This window comes from Anser anser (assembly GCF_964211835.1).
Source record: "Anser anser genome assembly, chromosome: 4".
Taxonomy (NCBI): domain Eukaryota; kingdom Metazoa; phylum Chordata; class Aves; order Anseriformes; family Anatidae; genus Anser; species Anser anser.
The window spans coordinates 71,718,023-71,745,709 of record NC_139724.1 but is presented as its reverse complement, the minus strand read 5'-3'; the positions used below and the strand labels follow the sequence as shown (position 1 = coordinate 71,745,709).

Below are 27,687 nucleotides of genomic sequence, written 5' to 3'. Positions count from 1 at the left end.
TGTTAGGCTTAAAACAAATTTTCCTAAAATACAGAAGAGTTATGGAACCGCAAGCGGTCCCTTACAAAGCACAGGGGCATCAGACTGCTCCCACCGGCATCTGGAACTGCTCCACGGAGCCCGGGGGCTTCTCGCTCCGTTGCTATCGCCTCCCCGCTCCGGTCTAATATTTCAGCAGAAAAACTGCAAAGTTGGGAAAACTTGCCAATACACAGCTATAAATTCTAAAGTAAAGCAGATTTTTCTTATTTTCTAAGTCTTTACTCCTTTAAATCTGATGACTGATTGCATGATTATTCCTTTAAATTACATGACTAAGACTGAGAGTACTTCTAAAAATAACGAAAACAAAATCCCTAATACTTCAAATTCAGGTAACAAAGACTCCCACCTTTAAAACCTGCTATCACACAACTTTATTACGAGTTATAAATAAAGTAATAAAAACATTGATTAATGAAGTTTATCTTCCTGAGCAAACAACAATCAAAGCAGCAATTCAACTGCAGAGACTGTTTTACTTGGCAATAATTCATGCTCGGGGGGCAGAGTAATTTCTTATTTCCTGTGCTAAAATGGCTATAGGTGTGTGTCTGTGTATATACATATATAGCCACAAATATATATGTGTGTGCATGTGTATTATGATTGTATTACATATATTATAATATATAGTCACCTAGCAGGGTACTTTATCGTGCTGTGGAGGTCTCCAGCTAGACAAAACTCTGCATTCAGACTTTCCCCAAGATGTTTTGGCAAATATCTAAGAAAAACCTTCACCTGCCCCTGGACTTGCCTTGCCATAAGCCACCCTACAGCATCTGTGAGGTCCTCACCAGCCAGACCTGTCTGTTATCCCAGAGCCCCCGGATTCACCAGTTCAAGCTTCCACATTGAATGGCTGAAAATTCAGACAAAATTGCAAATAAGAACATCTGATCTTCCAATACTGGAGAGAAACAAGCTAAGTCCAAAACCTTATTAAAACACATTTTAAGTCCATTCCATGGACTCTAGCAATTCATAGACATACCTGCCATTTGTAAAATTCTAGAACAACCAACTGTAAAAAGCCATCTGTAATACACAACAGGGCATGGCTTTCAGAAAGTCCTTAAAATATCTTAGCGGGGTATTCAAGGATCTTGTTTTAGGGAAGTATTTAAGAGTCTCTTGTCCATTTGCTTACCAAAGACTGCTTTTACTTAATAACACATGGAAAAAAAAAAAAAATATGTATTTGGAAGGCTCTCACTTTGAATTCATGGCAGGAATAGGCTTTATAGAGTAACATTTCTATTACCATACGTTTTATTTGAAATCCATGCAGTCATGAAGTATTTACTGCCACAGCATACGTGGCATAAGCGCACATTTCCAAATATAACCCCCCAATCTGATATATAATTAATCTTGTATAAACTCCGTGAGAGCTGCAGCAATGCCATTCAACACCCGCATTTCCAATCGAATCAAGCCCTGCACAATCGCCTTGAAATTGCTCTGCGATCGCCGCCGCCGTGCTCTCGACAGAGCGTTGAACGAGTCAACCCGAGCTAAAATCCAACAGAAACCTGCGGCGGTGAACTCAGCAGAACGAGTTGGTCCATCTGTCCTGCACCTCCTCCATACAGACGGCGGACGAGGTGGTTTCTCTCCTGGTCTGAAGAGCTGCCTCGAAGCTGTGCGCCATGCACCGGGCACAAGTCAGGTCACTGAAGTCCCATTTCTTTCCCTGGTTCCTCAGTACATCCCATCCCACAGCTCTCCTTTGCCACTGGAGCTCTCGCCTAAACACTAACGGAGCAGGGACTAATTGCAATCGATCTGCACTGAAGTGATTTTACCACCTCTACACTTTTCTATTAAGGAAACAAAAGAACCGTTGGCAAAGAGAGATGCTTAGAGGCTCCAGGCGGAGTTCCTTAGGAGTCCACAGGCACAAAAACAAAGTTTTCACGTTTCAAATGGATTCTCTTTTCTTCTAAAGGAACAACCTGCAAATGAATGGCACTCCATCAAGCAGAGGCAGCCAGGCAAAACCAAGCCACGGTGGTCCAGGCGTCTCCCAGCACAAACAGAAATTCCAGGAGAAAAGAAAACTGAAAGAGGTAAGTGCGTGGCCAGCACGAGGGATGAAGGAAACATCCTCACAAGGAGGCTCAAATCACACATTTTTAGGGCCCGCCCCTGAAGCATACACCTGAGTGCTTGTCTTAAGGAATAAACCATTTCGTCGTGTGACTGCCTGCCTTTTACCAACACAGCCTCTCTATCTCGTGTTTACAGTTAACAGCGTCGCTCCATCTATGCGGAGCTTTGCAGGTGAACTCTGCAGCCGGCTTGCCTCCTGAAAGCTGCTCCACACTATACATGGCCCCATCTTCCTTGCAACCACAAGGAATTCATTGCATTAAAAAAAATAATATTTTTTCTAAAAAGAAAAGGAAAACAAAGTACCTGCAGCAAATACTTTTGGTTAAAGTTTGGCTACTTCTTGGTCCTGATGCCCGGGGCGAGAGGCAGGTAAAAGGTTAAAACCCTTGGGGAACAAACAGAAAATCGTTCCCCAAGCTCCCCCAGCCCCAAACCCTGCGGTAGCGCACAGTGTGGTTTCCTACTGGGTCTGGGACAGAAGTACAGAGAGACCAACAGATATCAACTCCAAAAATATCCTGCAAAAACAGAACTTCGTTTCATAGAAAGGAACCAGGAGAAGGGAAGCCTGACTGTTGGTTCAGAATTCCTTTATCATAGCTGGAAATTTTTACCCTAATATTTTTTTTTTTTAAAACTACTGGTTTGTGATCAGGTTTGATGATGGGGAAAAGGATGGGCTCTGTTGAATATAAAATTTATGAACATCCAGAATCACTGGTGCAGATCTGTTTGAAAAGGGCTGGGGGAAAGAACCCCTACAGCAGCGCCGCCAGCCTTCTCAACCTCACCTTCAGGACTGATGTGTAGGTGTGAAATATGGAATATCAGTCCTTGATGGGAATGTTAACCCAGTCATCGCTTTACCAGTTTTCCAGAGGGCTTTTAGACAACTCAAGAGATTCGGGCAGGCAATGCAGCTTGCAAACAAAATAGAATCATAGAACGGTTACATAAATAACTGAATAAAAATTGCAAATAAATGAATAAATAAAAGGGGCAGGGGGTGGCACCTCGGGGCCCCTATTTCCACACCAGGAGCTCCGCGAGCTGCTGGCCCACGAAACAGCGCACGCAACCGGCCAGGGATCCTCCGAAGTTGATGCCTCACCCTGATTTATTAATTACACTTACCGCAGTCTGTACTTAATTACGTTTTATGAGCGGGAGGCTTAATTAGATGAGTAAGGCTGCCGTACACTAACACCCTCCTCGCGTGGATTCTAGCACAATGAATCAGAAAAGTAATACACGGCGATGTGGTGCTCGGGCTCCTCCGAAGGGCTGCCACCTCCAGCTGAGGGGCTGCGAACCCCCAAAAAACTCAGGCTACAGCCACAAGGCAGCAAGGCAAAGAGATGGAAAAGACAGAGAAGATAGAGCCAACAGGAAAATCCATATTTTTTTTTTTCCAATCTTCTTTTGCACCAACTTGAATGCTTTGAAAATGAATTTTCTGGAGTTTAGGTTTACGTTTAAGTAGTTTACATTTAATATAGCTTACATTTACGTTTAAGGGTCTACCTAAATTCAGATTTTTCTCTTTTTTGATCAAAAGTTTTCCAGCTGTGTGGCTCCTAGGTGCCTGTTTTACGCTACACCTGCCGTGTTGCTGTCACCGTGCTCACTTTTCCTGGTCTAAGTTTAAGAAAATAAAGTACTTTCAAAGTAGAACACTCAAAAATACTTACTATTTACTTTTGCATGGTATCAAAAAGCAGCAAAACAAAAACCATGCATCGATTCCCTTTACTGGGAACTCGGGCAAGGAGCACAGGACCTGCAAAACAGTGTTTTTTTCCCCAAAAGGGGCAGGGCAACGCCACAAAGGGTGATGGCATTTATCGTGGCACGGCCAGAGGCTGGCACCCACCTGCCCTGACCCGGACCGTGGGCAGCAGCAGCTCCGGGCTAGTGACCACTTGCTTTCATGGAAAAAAAAAGCCCAATTCCCACTTTTTTGGGTTCTGAGTTACAACCACCACTGGCAGCTGAAGACATCTCCTGACTCGGGGATCCCTTGCACCAGCTCCAGCTCGCAGCCGGACGCGAACCCAGTGCCACGAGGCGGAACATCCTTGCTCACCCAAGCACTGAATTACTCCTGGAAGAAAAAAAAATACGTCTGCAAAATAAAATAAATCCATTATTTTATTCTGAATATATACATATATTTCTTAAGTATCTTGTCCCCCAGTGCAAAGGAGGCACCTGTACCTGACAGGCATTGCCTTCCCCCCCGTGCGGGGGGCCACGGCTCCCCGTCACCCCCCAGGAGACCCCGAAGCCACCCGCGGCCGCGGGGAACAGATGGGCCACGCGTGCTGCCGCGGGGACCGGTGGTGACAACCACATCCCATCGCCATGGCAACCCCGGCACTGCCTCCTCCCTCAAGACAGCACGGAATAGCTCTCCCGAGGTATTTTAGGAAATCTATAAAAAGAGAAAATTGCGTTGCTTGCTTCCCAGCTACTCCAAACGCACCTCCGGAAGGTACCGCCGGGGAAGCGGTGGGTGCCACTCGCTTCCACGAAGCCGAAAACACGTCTCGGCACCTTCCACGGAGGCGTGCAACAACTGCCGGGCATCCGTCACCCCTCCAAAACGTTACCGCAAACTTTACAGCACTCCCACTAAAACCCTTGCGCTCACTTTCTTACGTGTCCGCATTTTGGTTTCTTGGTTTGTTTTTTTGTTTTCCTAATTAGCCTGAAGCAAGGTCTAACGAAAAGCAGCCCGGTTCTTTTCTGAGGGTGACGTGAGCGTATCCGGAGGTGAAACCTACCTGCCAGGCTGCCGGCGCTTGCTGTAGCGCTACCACATCTCCCAGGCGCTGCAGATGCTGCGAGCTCCTTGAGCTTTGCAAAAAGATGCTGAGAAACAGGCAGGGGGTAAGAGTGCTCCGAAACAAGACCCAACTCCCCAGAGCGAGGGAGGGAGCGGAAACCAACCCCGGCTTCCTTTAAGGAGGATATCCCCAAGCTTTTAAACAGAAATAAACGCTGCATTCACAAAACCCGGTTCTCTTAAGTGCCTGTTTCCTCCTAATTGAAATTAATTGGCTTTTCATTTTCATTAGGAGATTCCATCTCTATTTTCGGAGAGGTTCGCAGCGATACACACAATACGGACACTAAAACCGCAATGTGTATTATTTACAAAAGGACGGAGCTCTGAATGCAAACTGCTCATTAAATACAATCCACGTTTAGTGAAACCCTTGCAGACCACGTAAGAAGCTAGGAACCACGTTTGATCCCTACAGCGTTACCCCCAAACGCCAGAAACACCACCCCCCAAAGCCGCTCCAGCTGTGTCGTGTACACTTGAACAACTTTTGCAGCTCTCACTTCTGATGCACCCCTAAAAGGCTCCGTGCACACTGTGCATGTTGCTTCGTGGGCAGACGTCTCCGATTTAATATTGGCTTTACCTCAAAAATAAACCCCCCTGGCCTGGCTTGCACGTTTTCCATGGCCATTAAACCATTCCTGCGCACATTCTGCAGAACTCGTGGTTCCCGAGGGCAGCACCTACCTTCCTCAGCCCCAGGCTGCTGGCGAAGCGACCCCCTCGTGCCCAAAGCATCTCCTTCTGGCCACAGCTCCGCAAAGCAAGCTCTGGAAGCTCACACTCACCTCTCCAACCCATCTCATTTAGGGCAGCTGCTTACCAAGGTAACGCACCCCCGTAAGCATGGCACGTAGCTTCTGGTTTGGTGCATCGGGCTTATTTGATGGTGTTAAATCATATATTGAATTCACCCTATTAAACCTGGCGGTCCAGAGCCTTCTGTGCCTCCGACTTACTCTTTTCAGTAATCACTTCTCCTTCCATCTTTGTCTCATCTACAAACATTATCCGTGATGTTTTTATAGCTTTTGCTGTGCCACGGATAAAAATGTCGACAAGGATTAAGACCAAAATGATTCTCTACAGGACTGTGGTACAAGCTGCCCGTTTTTAATCCACTTAATCTTTAAAGCATGCGTTTTGTACCGTTCTCGTTTTCTAATTAAAACGTAGCATGGTAGCAAGTTAAATGTCTGAGAGAAACCTAGATTGTTAAGTCAACACTTTTATCCTAATTAAAAGTAATCCTACAAGAAGACCCTGCAGTTGGGTAATTTATGTCCTATAAATCTGCGCAGATCACCGTTCATTTCAACAGCTTCAGCCTGCACCGTGGTGTTGTACCACGTAGGATAAAAAAACTAGCAGCAAAGGCAACAAGAAGTGGCGAGCAGCAGGAAGCGATTTACAGACTGTTTGGGAGAAGATGCTCAAGAACCATTTACAGGCCCGCAAAAACTGTCATCCAAAGATCCCGCACGGCTTTTTGAAGCCAAACCTGAGCTTTTAAACGGGATACTATTGAAAACAGGGGTTTTGCCTTGCTGCTGGAACCTCATTTTGAGAAGATGTACTTTCTTTCCTCCTTCAGCTCTTCCTTTTTGCATTGAGACTGAAACTCAGCTTCGCATTTCCATTTTTTTTTCGGCCAAGCTTGCAACGTGGCCCATTCCTGCGTCATCCCCAGTCCCCTCTTCACTCGCAGGCTGAGGGCAGCACCAGGACCAGCCCCGTGCCCCCTCTGATGCCTCCTACCTCCGTCCAACCCATGTCACAAATCGGGGACAGTCCTCACCTCACCTCCACTGCTGCCTTTTGGCCTCTAGGTCCCTCGGAGCCCCCCGTGCTAATTAGAAAACGGCCCCGGACTCGGCCTTGGGAGAGGAAGGCGCAGCCGGACGCACAAAGCTGCCTTGCCATAAAGCTGCTGGCACATCAGCAAAGTTGTTTTGTCATTATAATGCACTGTGTAAATCGAAAGCATAATTAGTAGGGACAGGCATGTTAATTTTGGTTCCTTTCAAAACCTGGAGGCAAGGGGAGGAGAAGGGGGAATGACAATATTTGGTAATAGGAAAAAAAAAAAACAGTTGCAAATGAGACATTTTTCAACCCCTTTAACTAGTTTTAGTAGCAACTGAGAATAAAAATAAACTTATAAACACTTTAGTGTCCTTTAGAGTGCTCAATTTAAACAGCGTATTAAATCTAAATCATATGTAACGTTATAACAATGCTCTTTTTGCCCCCGACATGAATTAAGGATATTAAATATGTATGCGAAATACTAGCCCATGCTGGAATGTCTCCAGAATGAACTTTGTAATATGTTCTTAAGTTCTTTTTTTTTCTTTTTTTTTTTCCTTTTTTTTCCTTAAGCCACAAAGATATTCAAAACTAGGTCAAGCTTACAACACCCAGCAGAAGTCAAAGGATCTGCAATTTATTGGATTAATCTTTTTTTAAAATAGCTTCCTATAAAATTTACCAGAACATGATTTTCCACTTCCTTCATGAAAAGGACAAACACAGATTCAGATTTCTCTACCATCCTGGAAACAGGCAAGAACAACAAGAAGGTAGCAACTAAACACAGCTTTCTTCCTAGCCCTGGTCGACTGTGAAATTAGAGCTACTATCACCTAAATTCACCTAAACCACCTCTCCTCTAGAAGCCAACCCACTGTACAAAACATACTGGATTTGTAAGAAATTAAAAGAAGCCAGACATCCAATTTTTAGGAATAAACATGTAAAAAAATAAAGATTTATCTTCGGTTGGCTACATGTACGACTAAGTGGGACATGCACATCAACTCTGAATTGTGAGCAACTGCTTCTTCATTTGCATTTTATCACCTTCTCAATTCTAACAGATGTCAAAGTCAACTTTTAGTCATTTTCTCTTAATAGCAAAATTATCTTAGAAAATTAAGGAAATGAGGTACCACCCTCATCAACATTTGGGTAATGTTCATCAGCATCCTTGCAGAAATCTGCTTGCTGCTCAATATGACTCGCAGATTCCTTACACTATTTTTTTTTTTTTGGTGGAAAAGTGATTTACTTAACTAAAACCACATTTAGCAAGACGAACTCTAAACAAGTGTAAATTTAAATTTCCAATTCCATCCCTCTGAAAAAAAAAAATTGCTATAGCCAGATCAAAGACATCTAGTCGGCCGGATTGCTGCAATGCGTGCAGCAATTTTGGGCTCTGGCTGCTCTAGCTTTATAAGTGAAGAAGTGGGATGCTTAACAGAGGGACTGACAGCACCAAGGACAAGCAAAAATCTGATGAGGAGACCTGAAACCCACCAAGAAACCAACTCCAGCCTCTACAGGAAATACTGCAAGCATCTAATATAATGAAGGTACGCAGGTAAGGAAATAGGGTGTTGGATACACGCAGCCTGGGTGGAGGAACCTCAGTGGGAATCCCGTTTTCTACCAAGTCCATGATAAATGAGCAAGCTGCTCTGCTAACCTAATGGTCAACCTTGACTACCTGACGTGTAGTCGTCTCGAGCAGTATATTTCTCACACTAAAAAAGGCAGACTAGTTCTGTGAAAAGCCCGTATCAGTTGTTCTCTTCTCTTACACAGTCTACAGGAATTAAACCGAAAATGAAAACTGGTGTTTTCTAAGGGACTGTGGGACCAGCAAGCTGGAGCTACTGCAGGAATGCGAAGGGTTCGTAATGGGCCAGGTGGAAAGAAAGTCGAGTGGAGCTTCCAGATGTACACGGTCATTTGTAAGGAGCACATCTTCAGCCAGGAAGGTGCCCGAAGACCTCGGTCCAAAGGCTGCCTTTGGATTCCACTAGCCTCGGTCCCCTCCCGGCCACCCACTGAAAAGCCTCGGCTGTGGGCAGCACCTGGTGCCAGAGCCCTTCCATGAAAGCCACAGGATCACAAAATCATTAAGAAATGGAAAAGACCCCCCCCCCCAAAATCATCCAGCCCAACCGTCCCCCTCCCACCGATATTGTGATGCTGGGCCAAAGGGTGGGTAACAGAGGGAATGATTTCCTCCTGGGGAAGCACCAAAGCCAGGGAAAAACAGACTTCTCAAAGTATTTATAATGATGTCTAAGAAATTTTTCTAGTTTATCAGTGAACACATCTTGGCATGAAGAATGCACGAGACCAAGAGCATTTGTTGTGTTTACTTAGCTGACTTAATAGGGATACACACACACAAACCCAGTTTTAATTAGAAAGACACACAGTCACATTAAAAGGGAACAACGTTTAAGACTTAGGATGTTGTTGCTATTCCCCCATTTCTTGTAGGGGGTTTCCTGGCTCAAAAAAAAAAGCATAGAGCAACCCCATACTTTATACATTACAATACACTGCTGATAAACCAGAGCAAATTTCCAAGGGATTTCTGCAACCCCCCGGACTGCTACGAGTGGCTGCGTTGAACTGATACTCCCTGTCCCTACAAAACGCTTTGCCTGAAAAGCTCACTTTGCAGTTACTCAACACTCTGAACTTCCTTAAGCTACGGAAACCCGGGCCAATTTTTGTTTATTGATATCCGACTCAGCATATAAACCAAAGAAGTTCAGATATTTCCTGGCAACTGACCCCACGCCAAATGTCCAAGCCCACATCGTTTTGCAAATACACGGCGAGCTATTTATTGCAACCTACCCGAAGTTGCTCGCCTGTTGATTCAATATCTGCTTCCCGTACTCTGCCGAACGTTTACATAAGATGATTGCTTTTAATCTTAATGTATTTGCTTTAGATGTGCCCTGACAACCACTTAGAAAAGTGGCATTTTCCTGGCCAAATGAATCATTTGCCTTCCACCGCTAAGTTGCGGGTCTTTGTTACCGAAATAGAAAGGCTGGAACAGGCCTTGGGAAGTCTTCCTTTGCTCTGAAATCCTACGAAGCAGGTATGGCCATCACAGATTGCTGTGATGCAAAATTAAAAGTGACGTGATTTTCAGAAGCAAGCACTCCTAAGGGAAATACAATATTGGGGCAAACGGATTGCAAGAGAGAAAATAAAGGATGGGATTCCCAAATTCATTTCTAATTCAAAGGACTAAAACCACTTTGTGCTGAGAAAAACTTTGTCGTTCCGGAGTAATGACAGGACTTCTCTTGGTTGGGGGAATGAAAGGGAAACAAAACCCAAAAGCTGTCCTGACTTGTTAGCACTGAACTCCTTTAAGAAATAAATTTCAACTCTTTTATTGTTACATCAAGTTCTATTTGTGGCCTGAAGAAAGGGAAACAAAGGAAAAGAAAATAACCACAATCGTTCTCAAAGCAAGAATCCATTAAAGGTCTGAGAACAAAATGGATAAATCCCTTTTAAGGACCAGACTTTGATTTCCAGGCCTGTAACCCAATTTCCACTACTTCCACTTGACAAACTGTGGTCAGCACTAAACCCTTTCTCATCCAAAATGTCTGCAAGAGCCTCATCCTCCTCTAACCCTCCGTGTCCTTTCCCAGTATTAACCACACCTGGGTTTTTAAGCCCTGACCTTCACGAAGCTACTCCTTCCCATTTCCATCTTCCTTTTCTCTTTTCCTCCCGTCCAGGGGACGAGCCCTCTTCCTCCTTGCACCTCCACCGACGTTCAGATCCTGACATCCTGCTCTTTTTTCTATGCTCAACCCATTCCTGGATCCAAGCAAACCACATCACCTTTATGCTGACAGCTCAAATTCTGAGCTTCTCCAGGATGAAATCAATTTTCAGCTTTGTGGAGGCACGGCACGTGCGCTCAGTAAGACTAGAGCAGAACCATGACTTCGCCCTCCACCTTCCCCCGTCTTAAATTATTCGTCTCCCACTCTTCCTAGGCCTCTTGGGCTTGACGCGAGTTGTGCTACTTGTATTTTGCAAATTAAAAAAAAAAATGATGGGGAACACAATTCTTCCTTACGACCTTTAAGTCATCTCCTGTGTGTTTTCCAAACGGCCCTGATGACAACCGTGCTCCCCATCAAGCCTTTGCAAAACATTGCTACTCGGCTATTTTCTTCCCTTGTTCTTTTCATCATCCATCTCTTTAAGCCCCCACATTTACTGTTTGTTCAGCGACTCGGGCACAACTCAGTTTTTCACCCTACTACACGTAAAAGATGTAATTACAGCTGCTCACCTACATTTTCTATCAGCTATGGATACGCCGTACCTTTTGCCAGCTTGCTGTATTCACCTTCAAGCTTTCTGGCTTTTATAGACAGCATTATTCCAAAGTATGTAATCTTTTTCCCTTTAAAAAAAAATCCCACAGCAATGCCTCTTTGTTATAATACCACAAATCACTGTTATTAGTCAACAGCATAAATACCCACCAAGTGACAAATGCAGCTCTGTTTTGTCACTGAAAAACCATTTGCTTCAGAGAGGTTTGCTTCTCCTAGCCTATTTCATCTGCGAGTTGAAATACAGAGTGACCTCCCCATATGGCACTTCCAACATATGGAAAAGGAAATAGAGATACACAAATGTTTTGTATAAACCAGGGAGAGAAATGGCAAAGCGTCCTTCAGCTTCAATTTATCTCCTTTGTACCGGTACCGTAATTTAGAAGAATTAAAATGTTCCAAAGTTTTACAGACAACTGACCTTTCCGAAACACTTTTTCAGAATGTTGTTTTTGACAAAACCAACTACATAGGTCAGTGGTAGTAAGAAGTACTTTTGTGCAGGAAAATACCAGCTCCTGATGCTTATCAGACAACCAAACATGCCCGTGTGGGCATGCACACGCTCGTTCCCAGAACAGACCGGCTGATGACAGAGCTAATGCCTTCAGAGAAATTCATGTTTTCCTTAAAAATCCTTCAGAACATTTTTTTTTTTTGGAAGAAAAAAACACAATAATGCCTAAGTATTTCGAATCATGTGAGTAATGATATCGAGTCATTTAACCAACGCATAGCACGACACGGGCATAGCCACAGACAGAATTATTTTTTATTTTCCAGGAAAAAGGGACACGTTTGGTACCATACAGCTAGATTCATATGGGGAACTATCACGTCCTAAAAATCTAAAAAAAACAGACTTGATCTAAAAAAAGAAAAAACAAAACAACAAAACAAAACTGCCCTCAGACTCTTCCACCTGATCCTCTGCAGCGTAATGCAAGGAGAGACGCGCGCAGCCTGCTCCTGTGCAACATGTCAGCACCCACGGGCAGGTTTGCACATCTCCACACCTTCGTCTCCTGGAGGCTCACAAAATAACAGTGTCTTCCCGAGGTGTCAGGCTCCCACGCCAAGCCAGGGAAATGGCCATCTCATATACAGCCTTCTTCCGTAGGTGTCAAGTCCCAGGCACAAAGCCTGCAGCATGCAGCGTGGCTCAGCGGCCTCTGCAAGGTGGCCGGTGGAGCCTCCATCGCAGGACCAGGCAGAGATGGATGGGTCGGAGGAATTTAAGAAGCTTCCATGCAGGCATCTCGTTTTTAGCAATGTAAAAGCACCTCTAGCAGCGCCTTCTCTAGCTGGGGGGAAGGAAAAAACTAAAGGGCACTGGTGGCAATGCAAGCGGATGATGTTGGTGTACAATGGAGGCAGTGATGCCACTAGGAGTGTTCATCCATCCATCTCCTCCTGATCCAGGGAAGACATCTCCGGCTTCAGGAGCACCCGAAATCCCAGGCCAGGCCCGCGCACGAGGCAGTATTGCTGCTCCACCAGGACCTCATCGCTCCACCAGGAAAGGAGCCCGAAAAGCACATGAAATGTAGGCTCTGCAGAAAGCTCATCCAGACACCGCCAGCAACGTTACTCCATCTTCTCTTAGAGCATTGTCACTATATGATTTATAGCCCCATTTTTTGGACAGAGATCTTCCTGTTAGTAAGTTCCTCCGCAGCAGTGTCCTCAAACCATACCTAGCTGCAAGTGTCACCTCCTTCTCCTTGACGGATGTGAAGACTGAGATCATTTTAGGCAGACAGGCACCGACTGCCGACCTGGCGACATACGCATCCTGTTCCACGCAAGCCTCCCTGCCGCTACGCGAGCACCAACGAGCACTGCAGGGTAACAAAAACTGGAGGAGCATGTGGACCAGAAGAAATCACCCTTACTAATAAGCTCAGCACCTTTGACATAAAACAAACAAAGAGAAAAATAATAATAAAAAATCCACGTCCCATTTCCTACTGTCACTGGACAGGGTACTGCCCTAGTAGTTTTCCCACTACCCTGCTCAAAGGGTTGATCCATCCCGTCCCCAGCTACTCCCACAAAGGCACCGACGGACTGTCCTGTACTAAATTCGGGAAGTCTGGATGCATTGCACGTCACCATCTGCTCTGTTTCCACTTTAATTCAGCTCCCACCTGGCTGGCATGGCCTGGGGTCCTGTGCTGAGCTGGGCACCGCAACCTGGGGCTCAGCTGGGAGCTTCCAGTTGAGAGACTGCCAACGTTTTCTTGAATCCATCCTTATTATCATCACCACCCTCACCCCCAGCTACTGTGAAATTACCACTAATTACGCCCTTTTGCCTGACCCATTTATCTAGAAATAGCAGTAACTGGGATGGACTGAAAATGGGGGGGGGGGGGAAGAGGAGGGAAGCCGCATGTTCTGCCTCCTGGACAACTCCTCGTACAAAAGCCAACTCTGTTCTGATCCTCTCCACTACTTTTCTCTTTCTTTCCTTGCTTCTTCAACTTCTCTTCTGTATCTTCCTTTTGTTTCTCTCTGCAAGAAGAGGAATCAGGTTAGGAAACGGGAAAGATGGAGAATGCCGATCTAAATTGCTTCACATCTTCAAAACCGTGGAGATAAAATGATGGGGCGTGGGAAGGGGATGGAGCCCTGAGGCTTTTCTTTTTCCAAAGATGACTTTCTTTTTCCTTTTGGTTTATGACTGGAGGAGACATGACAGAGTAAGAACTGCTGGAGGATTCGGAAAATATTGAGTAAAGAGAGACACACAACTACGATTATTTGGAGAATAAGAAGCAAATGCTAAAGAAAAATAAACCCATGAAATACAACTATGGTTTCTTTCCAGAGGGAAGAAGCTTTATTCAGTCTGAATCAAATCTGTTTATTTTTTCCCCACATTAATTTCAAGTGTGGATTTCAAATAAAATTCACAAATACACACGTCAAACGCAGCAGTGCTCACCAGTTTAGACACACATGAAAAAACGCTTTTTTCCTTCCAAGAGGAAAGACGTTCAGTCCTCTTTCCTGAAAGATGCCAAGGAATCAAAGCAGTAACAGCATGACCCCCGTACTGCAGCTAACAACGTTAAAATGTTCTCGCTCACGAACATAGGCACGACAAGGCACTTTCTGCTTACACCGATTTTGAAATGACAATAAGCGAGACTAAAAATGACTCCAGCATCTGCACTGTTGTCTGGACACGGTTCGATTCTGGTTCAGAAAAAAAAGGACCTCGATAATAAAAATACACTAGGTGCAACTTCTAACGTGAACGCGCCCGGGAGCTGAACCACCCCTTTCTGTCCTCGCAGCATCTGAGCCATTTTCCAGGTATCCGAGCAGAAGGCGCCGTGCTAGGAGCTGCCAACAGAGATCCTCGTTTCTGTCTGCAAAAGGGCTAGCGAGTCCCTGCCTCATCCCTCTTGCAAAAAAAACAACAGCAGAATTAGGACTGTTAAGCTATCAACGCTGAATGCAAGTACAGAAAGCGATTACGTGTTCATTTGCAGAGGTAATATTGATGCAAAAAACCTAGCACAAAGACCTGATGATTTTCTTTACCAACCAAATACATCAGTGAAAACGTTTTCTGTTTGCTTTCAACTAGAGGTATCCTTCACCAAGGTGAAGTGTCCAGGAGGAACAGGGTTTGTACTTCATTAGCGATGGCTCCAGAAAGACAGAGGAAATAAGAAGCAACTCCTATTTCTGCCTCCTGACAGGGCTGTTGGGATATTTTAAAATGGCTTTCCAAAATAAACCAACTGTGTTTTTTCCTGCACAGATTTGCCACCAAGGAACCAAACCCTATCCTTATAAGGTTACAGAAGTCCCCCGAAGTAGTACAAAATCAAGTCTATTTTATTCCTCAGGGAACAGAGACACTGTGATCGGGTATTTTGGAAAGGACAAAGAAATTCAACATCAGTCTCTCCAGAACCAGCAGTGGTCAGATGGTTATGAAAACCGTCTTCTCCCATCATCGCCCTCTCGCCCTTCACCCAAAATTTTCAGTTATTCCTTTCAGTCCAGTAAGAGCACAACCTTTTAGAGCTACAAAGCTCGAGCTGAGGCTTTGTATCTACACATAGCATTCATACTTTATACACTCAGATATTTGTATTCACAGACGTGCTCATTCAAAGAATTCAAACTGCTATGGCAAGGCAGAAATTACTTTAACAACTTGGGCTATTCACACAAATACTGAACTTGTATCAGTACCACAAAATGCTAAACATTAACAACCACCGCAGAAAGATTTTACGAAAAATTGAATCTAAAATGGTCTAGAAGAACGGAAAATCATGTCTGTGCTAAACTAACACAGAAAATCATACCAGCTGAAAACAAAATCAATATTAGGATTAATGTTGCAGCTCTCTCTAAAGGAGGACAAAACGTAGCAAAAAGCTTGAGAAGTTGGGGTTTCTATTTAATCCCATTTTTTATTTGGCCCTCATACCGGTTAAAAAGCCCCATGAGAAGCCAACCTCCATGAGACTGAGCCAGGGCCTCCCTTCACCCAAGTTAAGTGCAACGCAAAATGCCTCTCGTTTCCTTTTATTTTTTTTTTAAATCACTCTTTTACAAAGGTATAGTTGAAACTTAAAAAGCCAATATTTCTAAAATACAAAGAAGCAGGAGACACGGTTATGGTTGATGTTACAGGCACGCTGCATTTCCGACGTCTGCAGCACTCAAAGGCCGTGTAAGTAAACTTTAAAGGACTATTGAGACAAGAAGTTATTTTCCTCCTCCTTTCATTACCCAACACTGCAAGCAGAACCGTATATAAGATTTAACTGTACCACATACAAAGCAGCGGCACACCAGTGAGCACTTCATTAATTAAAAGCCAGAAAAGGAAGTTTGCTAAACGAAGCAAATGTTCTTATCACTCCTATCTATATTCATTAAAACTGACAGGAAACCAAATATCACCATCTGTCTACTTGCAATAAAGGCACTAAAAACAGCTCCAGGGTAGGAGAATAATATAAAGTATCAAACTGCAGTTTTTCAAGTTTCGGTTTTAAATGGACACGAGGGAAACCGATGTCAGACGGGAGGGAATAAAGGATGGCAAGGAGCGGTACGTGGGGCTGGAAGAGGAATGGCACATTTGGGAACATAAAGCGAAGCTCCTTTGAAATCTCCCAAGACAATGAACCCGAAGTTTGTTCCGTATCGAGCACTCAGATGGACGGCTCAGCAAAAAGACAAGCATCGTGATGGCAGCTCCTTCGCCTCTTTACGCATAACCGCTAAGAAAAACAGTTGGAAAATTACATTCCGCTCCCGAAACTGCAAAGTTTCTGCTGGTTTTAATGCTTCGGCGAGTCCCGGGAAACACTCGGGTTGGTTTGTTATGTACTGACACCCTGTGTTTGTATTTACAGAAGAACAATTTTTTAAGAATTATTCCTGTGTTTGGATTACGTTTGCAAGTCAGCTACTCGGACTGAAAAAGCAGAGTAAGGTCTGATGCAAGAAAAGACCAGCAGAGCTACTGACTTAGACGTGGAAAAAGCTACTACGGCTCCCAGCAGCAGTTGCAGAGGTGAACTGAAGGTCGCTGATTTAAGGCAGTTTGCAGCAGTTCTGCGATTCCTCCTACCTTCTAGCAATTGCAACGCCATGCACTACAGGGCAGAAGGGAAAAAGAAAAGCAAATAGAAGGTAGCAATATATTTAATGACAGAAATGAACTACTGCTGGTATTTTAAAGAGTTGAGCCTCCCGCACGCCACAGCTGTGCGCTGCTAATTCTGCACAATGCCCCGTCCGCATTTCGCATGGCAATGAGAAGCGCTTCCAGCTCGTTCCAGTGCTGCATAAAATATTAGCTCTACCTTCACCGTTTTAAACCCGAATAAGGTTAAAGTAATTTAAAGGCTGAGATAAACCAAGAAGAAAATTCATTGTTGAATCTGCCACTCGGCTCCCAACCCCCTGCTACGCCGAGGTACTGGAGCACATATGGTGCAGAGCAGATTTCTGCAGTACCTACAGGAAGTACAAATGGGGTTAGGAGAGGAGGAGCAATGGAGTTAAAAGACCAAATCGAATGCTTATTGATTTATTTTTTTTGTTACTCTTACGTTCCTCCAGACCGGTACCATTTAGATTTTTATTTTTTTTTTTGGTAGCTTAATTTTCTTCCCTGAGAACAATAATTCATGCATATAAAAAGGTTCTCATTAATATTCTACGAGGATGCTTTTTTAGACTCAATACAATTACAACAGAGCAATTACAATCCTTCTATTAATACTTCAACAATACTAACAGATCCATTAACTGCTCGGCATAAGAATGAGAGACATTAAAGAAACAAAAGCATACCGCTACTTCTGTTTACTAAAGAAACCACAACAAAATTATACAAGGTAATAAAGTCTCAGCGTAAAAAGTTACTGTAAACCAGTGCACAAATATGCCGACAGCTTCCTCTTGGATTCTGAGGAATCTTCTTTTCAAAGTCACGTGAATCTATGAGGGTATGGAAACAGCAAAATTCCTCAACTGAAGGTTGAAATCCAAGGGGCAATTCTCTTTTATGTTAAATATGTGACAGAGACACAATACTACCAGTATCTGTCCGTTCCACGGAAATCATTTGGATGCTTAAAAAGGGTTTCTGAAAACTTGTAGACAAATGTCGAGATACGCATCAGAAGAGAAAATGCAAAACCATCCATAAAAATGTCCTCGGTGGTGTTTAAAAATACATCTCCAGACCGAAACTGGAGGATGCTTCTTTTTCTTCAGGGGCTGTATTATTTTTCATTAAGATATGGGGAAAAAAAAAGCAAAATGTTGGCATGTTGATTTTATAAGCCTTTTGATAAAATGCCACACAGTAAGAGTAACAAACATATATATGCCGGATTATTGTATTTTGAACATTTTGATTTTGTATACACATCATGAGAGCTCGCATTTTTCTAATGAGATTAGAAACTACTTAAGTTCCATTTATTTTAATTACTAAAAGGATGAGCACACAGATTCAGGTTCTTTAGGTGCAGAGATAACCAACAAAAAAGGCAAACCTCTTTCACAGGAACAGTGAGCACGGTGTGGTTCGGTGCCTGCCCCATCCCGCAGTACCACAGTCCGTAGCGCAGGAGCAATGCCTCCAAGCAAGGACAGGAGGACAGGGCCAGCAGAACAGCGGTTTTATACCCAAATTCACCCACGGCCGCTGTACCAACAACAGGCAGCTGGTGCAGGTCACAGCCCCTTGCAGGTTTCTATAAGAGATATTTGAGAAAACCAGCACGGGACTCCCGACTCCCCACACCTGTGAACTCCAGGCTTGGAAAAGTCTGCTGCTTTCTGACTTACTGGGAAATCTCCTACAGTCCTCTTCAAAAGGCAACTGAAGCTCAATCCGGAAACGTATCATGGCTTTGAGTTCCTCCCCAGTGCCTACACCGTGAGGCTGTTTCTGAATTGTGTTGCTTTACTTATATGATTTTTTTCTAGTATTTCATGTGTATACAGTAATATACCATTGTATACAAGTGTATACACTGTATACAGTAATATACCAAAACATACCATACTTTAATAATGTAGATATACATCAAAATATCAATTTATTAATGACCAGTTTGTTGTTGGTGGTGGTGGTTTTTTCTCTTGTACCTACCTTGCCTATGAGCTGGAACAATTCCTTTGCCCGGTGTACACCTACCGATGCAGCTACTCTTTCTACACCATGAAGCACCCATTTCTCTCTGCTTGTACCAAAACCCCTTGCTCGCAGCATTTTGTCCACTCGGTTTAAACTCAGGATGTTTTTTTTTTTCCTTTGGTACTCAAATGCATCATCTTCTCTTCCTCCTGATGCACACAGCAGAGCCCAAATTTGTCAGGTTTGACACAGTTCGCAACGTGACTGACTTCACTGAGCCATCACTGCAACACCTCCTCATCAATACTATTCTTGAATTCACTTCAGACAGCCAGTAACAGTTTCCCTCATACCTCTGTAAAGCTAAAAATCTGCTTTTAAGAAGCGAATATGCTGAAGCAACAACACCCCGGCCACAACGCCTTCGTGCCTGCCACCCGAAGCACCGCACGCTGGTCACGCTTCCCACCCCACAGCATTCAGACACCGACCCTAGGACAAGTCCGTTCCAGGCGCACCTTTTAAGCCGCACCGAGACAAAATAACGTGTTTACCTCGCTCTAGGTATTCTCAAGTCGCTGTTTATACGGCCTTACTAGCAAGGACTGCAGCAGGTTGAGGCAGGTTTGCCATAAACCAGCACGCAGCGTGGCACTAAAAATAAACCATGCGTGGCTCGGAGGCTGGGGGAAGTACGGCAGTGCTACAAGTGATTCAGTCTGCAGAAAACATTCTCTGCACACGCACAACACTTCTTGTTCATTAATTTGCAGATGTTTGCAGACCTGGGATCTGCTTCCGGATAACGAAGCCCACAACCAGGGTAAGCTCAGATCTGTGTGGTTAGGGTCTCACGCTTCATTTTCCTGCCCTCACCATCGTTCTTCCCTCTGACCAGGCTCAGGCCATTTCTCCACATCCTCCCTACGCCCACGTTTCCCCACGTACAAAGGGACGCAGGTGACAGAGGATAAGGCAGCAGAGCAAGGGTGGCAGGAGCCCTTGCCTCCCAGGATACAAGCCAACCTTCTTCTGCCATTTCGTGACACTGTGTTGGAATTATATCCCTTTTTTTTCCCCCTTTTTTCTGCTCCGTTCCCATTATTTCACTCTACTTTACATACCACCCGTTACTTTTCATGTTTTTATCCTCCTACTGCTATCACGGTCCTTAAGGGAAAGATAAGGCCATTAAGTACCGCACAACTGTCACTTTGGCATTATGGATTAGGAAGCCGATTCTGATAATCCTGAAACCGCCATAAAACTGGTAAACTAGGAGATTTTGCTTTTTATCGCTGCGTTTTCTCTGTTCTTGTGTGCTTCCCTAGCTATCTGCTGCTGGTCACTATCAGAGACAGGATATTGAATTAGATACACTCGATCTGAATCAGTACGGCTGCTCTTGCAGATTTATTGCTAAAAACAAGCCTTTCTGCCACACCTGAGGATAGCAGCAAGAAACAGAGTTAGAGGCTTTCTTTTTGCTGCACGCAGCGATGTTGGGTGGACGTTCCCCATTTCATCACCTACATTCGTCAGGCTGCTCTGCAGAGTTAATCCTGGGGACAATCGGCACACATGCAAAGCACTCATTTTCTTTGACGGAGGCAGGAAACGCTAAACATAAGGAGTTCAGCACAAAATATATTTCACCTGCAGAGAAATACGGGTGAAAATTCTTTGAATACGACTTGGTTAAGAGCACCGTCCTCATTAGCATAACAAAGAGAAATTATTTGTACAAAACCACCCCCCCCTTAAGGTACTCCGTGTTGTCTTCCAGTTATTTTCCCAGAGACACGGAGAAAGGCTCAGGTTGCGGTTTGGGCAGGCGCAGGAGGAGGTTGTTTATGTTTTAGGAAAAAACATGAAAGCTTGCTTTGCCGCTCCTCAGCTGCAGAAAGAGCTGGCTGCTGGAAGCCCCAACTTCAAAGACCGGCAGTAGGGGAAAACTGCCATTATTTGGCTCACTAAATCCAGAATTTCCTTAAAAAGAAAGATTCCAAGGAATTAGCAAGAAGTTTCCTCAGCAGCGAAAGTCCAACTCCGAGGGGCCAAACCGTTGAACCACGCATCTGTCCTTCTACGCCAGGTCCAAGCAGACCTCCATCCACTCCTCCCAGCCTTACCTTGCCAAGCCTTGAGCAAGAGGAAAACACGCACAGGGGCAGCATCCGAAGGACACGACTCCACAAAAGGAGCCCTGACACACGTGGCAGCACGCCCAGACGCTGGCTCCCGCGCTTGGTTTTTATTAAGAAACGCCCAGGCTGCTGCGCTCCGGCAAGAAGTACTTGGGAGCTCTACCACGGTAATGCAATAATCGCTTTTATTTCTCTGTATCATAAAATCAACACAGTTTCCTGAGATAGACCGCTTGGATTTACGGTCTTTTGAAAAAGTTTAGTAAGTAAGCAAAAAGGAGGATAAAAAAAAAAGAAAAACACAAGTGAATTGCCCAGGTTCAAAGCGTGCAGTAAATACTTTTGAAAGCAATGTTCTCATCTGGGAGTATCGCAGCAGCTGTTTATCAGGAGCCACCTCAATACCTGATCCAACTCCCAGTCAGATTAACTCCTTGCCGTTCAAAACAAGCCTTTTGCCAGCGGGTGACCCACAGAAAGCAACGGGATGGAGCAGAACCGCTGACAACAAGCAGTTAACCCAAGGGAAGAAAGAAAAAGCCAGAAAGCCCAACCAAATAAACCCATGTCTGGCCCAAAAGACTTAGATGAACAGGTGTATGTGTGGGTGGGAGAGGGGTGGGGGAGAAAAATATGGAAAAAAACCTTTAAACAAAGCCTCCACTGCCATTCTGGTCACCGGAGCGGGTACGCACAAAGTAAGCCAAACGCTTCCAAACAATTCAGCACATCACGGAAGGGTTTTTGGGTTTTCTTTGAGAGGATACATGGTTATTGATCTTGGGTTTCAAAGCACGGGACTAATATATCACAGCAGTTATTCTATTTCAAGGCATGATGAGTAAGAATGAAACCAGGAATGTAACAAGCTGCAACTAAAAAATGGATCAAACGGCAACTCAACAGATCAGAATCCTTACACCATTTCAAAATACTACCACGGGATTAGAAATCCAGCTTAGCTACCCATACAGCAAATTAAGGTAGCCTGAACTATACTGAATAATTCAGCGGCAGCTTTCCATTTTTTATGCACCAAGTCAGGGTACCTGTGTAAGCCATCTGGTATTTTCACCTTAAAGACACAACCACAAACCACAATTTACTTCAAAAGCTCAAACCTCTGTTTCTTGGAGCACAAATCTGCTCCGGATTTGCCACCACCATCGAAGGGAAGCATGGGGCTGGTCGGTCACCCCCCAGACCCAATTCTTTCTGCTCCTAATCTCACAGGCATTCAATTTTGGCAAAAGCCTGGAGCATACAGGGGTCCCACATGGAGGAGAAACCAGCGGATGGCGTGGCAGGGCAAGAAGGTACACCATCCCTCTGCCACCCCAAGAAGATGAAGCAGGGGAGGCAACTACATCGTGGTCACGATGCCCTGGCCTGCTCACCATGGCTCTGGACCCCTACAGCCCCAAAGCAGCCACACAAGAACGTCACCTTAGGGTGCTCACCTTCCCTTTCGCCTTCCCAGCTGCACCAACGTGAGAATTCATCAGAGAAATTCTGCAAATTTTGGTCTAAACTTCCTTCCGGACTGAAGAAAGTATCAAGTTTTTTGCATTATTTCACCCCCCTCAAAAAAAAAAACAAAGAAAGCAACAAATGCCCATTTGTCAAGAGTAAAGACAATCTAAAAAGCTTTTGTTTACCTAACTGTTTGGCTGAACCATAAATGAATGAAAAGCTTCAGGAAGTCCTTATGACTCTGCAGTACTTATGCTGTTGATGCAGACCAGTTAAGCGTTCTCCGGTTTTATTCGTGGCTTTACCCCTAAAGCAACGGCAAAGATTATCAGCCCGTTTGTGTTTGACGCAGAGATTGCTGCTGTTTATTCGTGAAAAGCTTTATCAGTATTTCTCCAGTTCTAAAACAGCAGATGACCACGCAGCCAGCAATACCTTTACCCATCCCCTTCGTTCCCGTGTGCAGACCACTAGTCCGGTGACTAAAATACACCTGTTTTTTGTAAAATGCAATTGTGCAGCTTTCTTCCCATAATAGCAAATGTCGTAACTACTCAGAAGGTTTTGTTTCCTAAATTTTCAGTATTGCACAGCAAAATACTAACCTTACATGCTGCAAGTCCTGCCAGGAACGTCTTTTGTTCACCGCTTCAATGTTAATGATAAATTTTGAACATTAACAGTACAAAGTGTGATTTAAATCAAAGCCCAAATCATAAATGTAAAAGTAATTTAAACGAGGGAACTGGAAGCAGTGATTTAAATAATTTCATTTTGCAAATATAGTTCTCCTAAAGAACTATTTGCTTTCACTGGTTGTTAGTTCTTGCTGAGTAGGTAAATAACCCACATGCATCTATTTAAGTGATTATGAACCTTAATATACTCCAGTTCTTTTATTTTTACATTTTATTAGGTAGACAATTTACTTGGCAATTTTTTTTAACCGTGATTCCTAAGTGCTTCAGAAATTTACTAAGCCTCAAAGCACCTTTTATTATGGTGATCAGTCCCATCTTCCAGAGGGCTAACCCAAGGAAGCCGTAATTAACCAGTTCTGCCTCTTTCCTTCGCCAGATTAAGCGAGCTCCAGGGTAACAGGACTGCTCCCCACTAACCCCAACGACCTGTTGCACAGAGCTTTTCCTCCCGTCCCAACAATCGTAACGATTTACAGGCATCGGCGAGAGCGCCATTGGCAATGCAGCCTGCCTGCCTGCCAGGAGGCACCAGAACAAGGAGCTCTTGCTAGGTGCATTTAGCGTTATTTCGACTTACTTAGCGTTATTTGGACTTCACCTGCTACAACTCCGAAGTAAAGGTGAGGCACACAACCGCCGGCTGCTACCCTCCACGTAACACAGCTCGCTTTGCAACAGCCCCGATTGTTCTGCCAGGAGTAACCCCAGCAAAAACAGCAGTGACCGCCTAGATCAATTAAATTCAAGCGGAACGAAAGGAGCTACTCTAGGATATTCAACATTCAAAACAAAGACTTTCCGTCTAACTTGACTGTATTTGTATCTGCCTAACATTACGTGGTTGCTGCACCAGCACTAGAGCAGCCAACAGTCACCACCCATGGACCACAATGTTCCATTTTGTATGTATATTTAAGAAAAAGGGTTTTAAAAATACATGTGTCCATCTAAATACTCAAGCATCCACCTGTACAGCTACCTTTATACTCTCTCCTCCTTCTGCATGTACACTGCTCCATGGTCTAAGCAACTGGTCACCCATGACACCCAAGCTGCACAACTCCATCTCTGCTTCGAGTACTCGTTTCCTAATAACGTGAATGAAAACCTGCAGCGGGTTGTGCCACCAGTGCTCACCGTGAACGCCTCCGAACGACTTCCAGGAACTTCGTATTGCACAACCAGCTGTGCCAGGTTGAGCCCTCATGCATTACATGGTTTCTGCCCTACTGCCAGGCCTAAAAAGCTTCCAAGTCAAGACAGGAGGCATATGAGAAGTGGGAGGAGAGGTAGAGAATGATTTTTAAGGCTTTTCATCGGCTCTCCCCATTGCGCCTGCTTGTTCTTCATTACTATTTACAGCTACTCGTGCCCCAAGTTGACCCACGACGCAAAATCCCATTTCCCAAAAAGCGCCCGCGGCTCCTTCCCCTGGGCTGCCCCTGGCTGAGAGGGAACCCGCAACACCGTGGTCCTTCAAAACCCAAGGGTGAAAGGCACCTCGATGTCACCGAGCGAGGCGATGACGCTGACGACACCACTTATTAAAGTCACACCATGTTAATGACCAGCTCTGAGCCTCGCGGGACGGGACGAGAGGCTAGAGGAAAATCGAGCAGGAGGAGACATGGTGGTACGTGACGAGACCAACTGGGTACGCAACACCATATAAATGTCAGCTCAAACGACCTGCCCGGGTCCTCACCACGCTCTGGATGGAGAGGAGTGGGAATGGGGCCATGGGGCCACAGCAGCCGTGGGTCATGGAGCTCTCCAGGAGCAATCATCCCTCCCAAAACCGGAGGAAAGTTTGATATTGAATTAAACAACCCGCGGCTGCAGCCCCGGCTCCCGTCTGCCTGGCAAACGGAGCAGGCTCTGACGGAGCAGCAGCCCCAAAAGGCAGATGTTATGGAAATTCATATTTCATAAACGCAGTTAATTGTGACAAGAGGACTATAAAAATCCTTGTACTGCTTAAATTATTTCTCCACTTAGAGCAACTCTGCCACCCGAAAATATTGCGCATCGCACCTCGTACTGAACTAGCAGCACTGGTGATAGCGTTAGGGCTGTATTAAATACCAGACACAAAAATCCCAGGTCTTTAACAACTATGAATTAATTTTTCTGTGCGTAATCGGAATGGCCATTTAAAACCAAATGACACGCAATTGTTATTGCACGTTTCCCAATCTAACGCTGCATGTATTTAAATACGAAAATTGTACTTCTGAAACAAACACTGCTGCTGTCAATGAAAACTGCTACTGTAAATCACATCAGCGCTAGGCAGGCGTCACCACCTTGAAGAATTCAATAATCCCTCAAGCTCTGCTAAGGAACTATTCTCTCTCCATCCCAAGTCAGAAAGGAAAAAAAAAAAACAAAAAACAGCAACAACCAAACACCTACTAACACGGAGATCCTGCAAACACGCAGACACATAGGCAGGCAAAAAATAGGTAATTCAGAGACTGCTTTTGAACAAACGTACACGTTTACTGATGCATATGGATCCTCCAGTAAGCTGTATAATGGATTTGCATCCAGACAAATCTCCTCGCATACAATGGAGTTATTATCCAACTTACATAATTTAGGGGGGAAAAAAAGTCATTGAGAAAGTACGATTTTCCTAGCCTGTTTTGTTTGTTTAGCAAAATGCTTTTTAAGATATTTTTTTTCTCCATTTTTCTTTTGAAAAGACTTTTTTTCAATGCATAAAAATGTACATCTCTATTAGGCAGTAGCTGATACGCTAACGTTCACTAATGCAAGTGTAAGAGTTAGAAACAAGGTCTCGTTCAGCTCAGAGGGACCTCTAGCTCTGTGCGTGGTACATGGTTCGGAAACCTGCCCCCTGTGAAAGGAAGGGGAAAGGCTTCAGCTGCTCTTTCTCACCTGTAGATGGGCAGCCGGGTGAGAAACAGAGGATTTCAGCTCTGCAGTGCGCACATCATCTTTCGCATCTCTGCTGCCAGCACAAGCAGGCAATGCCTGATCGCCCGCCTGCAGCTTGTTTACACGCTCCGAGGCATCAAAATTTTCTATTTCCCCTCCAGAGCTGTCCGACTAGGTACCAGCCAGGCTCAGAATTATTTTTGCTGCTTCCTCAGGATGCTCTGAAGTTCACATAAAACGTGAAAATCGCATATGCCGCCGCGTCAGGAAATCAGAATAGGATAGGATGTTCCTAGCTCTGAATAATACCTACTGAACTGCAGCTGGCTTCATTTTAAAAGTACATAACGCTTACATAAACAAACAGTACTTGGTGATTCAAAGATTAGTCGAAAAATAAACAGTATTTGGTGATTCAAAGATTACTCGATGCATAGCTCTCTGCATGTCTCATGCTCCAGCACCCATGTTCACCTGGACACAACCTGCTGTTAAACCCAAGCCCGGCTCCCTGCACAGCTGGCTGTGCAGACGACGAGTGACTTCGGAAGGCGGCCGCCAAACCGCAGCCCTGCCTCTTTTCTGAGGAGCTGATGGGAATGGCACCGCCGCCAATCCCACCGACACCATCCATCGCTTCCACGGCTCCTGGCGAGGTTTTAAGGCAAAGCAACGGGCCTGGCTCTGCAAGCATCCCTCTGCCTCTACCAGGGGTTAGCGGCACCGCCAAACACCGATGGTTCTAACCCGAATTTCTGTGCGGGGCTCCATAAAGGTTCACCGGCAGCTTGATTCGAGGGAAGCCCTCGAGCACCGGGGCAGAGCAGGCATCGGATTCTCCAAATCCCACCGGAACAACCACCCAAAGGCACCTCGCTGTCACACACCAGCCGGGGCACCACCAAGCATCGTGCCACCCAAGGCACTCACAGGGCACGTCCGAGGGCACCTCTCCACCAAAAATAACTTTTTATCGTTCTTATTTTATCATTTGTTCTCCCCTCAGTGGAAACCTATAGGTAACTCCGAACTGAAAATAAGAGATTCAGGTTTAATCGGGGGAAACCCTCTGAATGCACGGGCTGTTTGCCGGAACGAACGCCTCGGGAAGAGGAAGAGGAGGAGATGCTAGGGAGGAAAACCAGAGCCAAGGCTGCCCCGGAGGGTGCAGCTCGGGGACCCCCCAGGACGAAGCCGGCGACGCTCGCCCTAAGCCCGCTGCTCCGCGGGGCTCCGCGCAAACTTCTGCCGCACCCGGGCGTGTTTCCGCGCATCACCCCCCCAACAACAAAAAATAATAAATAAATAAATAAAGCAGTCACGACCAAACAACGAAGCCAAACCGCGGCGCCGCGCTTCCGCACCGCCTGCTGGCCGCCGGGGCCGGCTGTCCGTCCGTCCGTCCGTCCGCCCGCCCCCCCCCCGCGCGCAAGCTGCGCGGCCACCCCGCCCCGCGCGCAGCCTTGGGCGGTGGGTGGGGGCGAACACAGCGAGCGAGTAAAAAATAAATAAATAAATAATAAAACACAACGAAAATGGTAAAAACGGTTAGGAGGATAAATATAAGCAAATCGGGAAGAAAAAAACAACGAGCGCGACGCGGGCGGGGGGGGGCCCCGCGCAC

The 27,687-nt window shown here is 45.1% G+C and overlaps 1 protein-coding gene and 1 long non-coding RNA gene across 5 annotated transcripts in view; both read right to left on the bottom strand.

The window, feature by feature from the left end:
- Positions 1 to 27,687, bottom strand: part of CTBP1 (C-terminal binding protein 1) — a 147,371-nt gene that overhangs the window by 119,493 nt on the left and 191 nt on the right. The gene's annotated exons all lie outside the window — the stretch shown is intronic.
- On the bottom strand, positions 13,116 to 27,685 carry LOC310899647. The gene is made up of 3 exons (XR_014584448.1): positions 20,971 to 27,685; positions 20,372 to 20,494; positions 13,116 to 13,716 (listed from the first exon to the last, which is right to left on the bottom strand). It is a non-coding gene; the product is annotated as an uncharacterized lncRNA (long non-coding RNA).